Raw genomic sequence first — 894 nt, 5'->3', positions numbered from 1 at the left:
GATGTCTGAGCACTTCTTCGGGACTTAATGGTCACAGTTTTATTATTGTCTGACTGTCTTTTAGAGATTTTCATGCAGAGGCTGAAGGATTTTTCCATATAGTAAAAGGTTTTTTATTTTTTGAGGAATTATCTTAATCTTAAAGAGTAATTACAGAAAGTACAGGTTGACCTGGATGTTGTCAGGATGAGGCAGAAAATGTCTGAGTTTAATTTATCTGGTTTCACAAATGTTTCTATTTTTTTATTTGGGAATTTACAATAATTAACACAAAGTTTTTTTTACATTTTATGAAACCTGACAACTTTAAGAAGTTTTAGTTTGGATTCATCACAATTTAAAACTCACTGACACCAGTTTTCAGTCTATTTCTTGTTTGGTGATACAGCATTGGACATTGTCTCACAGTCTTGGGGAGACTCGGATCTGTCTCATCCATGTTTTTTTTTGTAATAAATGAATAAAAATCAACAAGCTGGGTCTTCTTGCCCCCTCTCTTTATCTATTTGCCATTACAATTGTGTGCAAGATGCAAGAAGTGGACTGAAAAACAAGAATGAAAACATCAGGTGGGCTAAAAAACCTTTAAAAAGTCATGAGTAAGTATAGCTTTTTGGAAGCAGAATATTGCGCAGTACTACATCTTTTGCAATTGAAATGTATGGGGATTCTCTGAAAATATTTAACTACCATCAAAAACAGCAATGCAATGCCTGATTTGTTTCCATAAACTTGAATATTTTACGTCCCAAATAATGTATTTATTGTTGTAGCTCTAAGCGGCCAGCAGGGGGCAGCATCTGCTCGTGGCGCGATGTAGATGTAGTTATCTGTAAGTGTAGAGGAAGTATTTGATTTTTTTTCTTCTTCTTCTTTTACATATTTCATTTTCTT

This window comes from Kryptolebias marmoratus, linkage group LG10 (assembly GCF_001649575.2).
Source record: "Kryptolebias marmoratus isolate JLee-2015 linkage group LG10, ASM164957v2, whole genome shotgun sequence".
NCBI lineage: Eukaryota > Metazoa > Chordata > Actinopteri > Cyprinodontiformes > Rivulidae > Kryptolebias > Kryptolebias marmoratus.
This window is presented reverse-complemented; position numbering follows the sequence as displayed.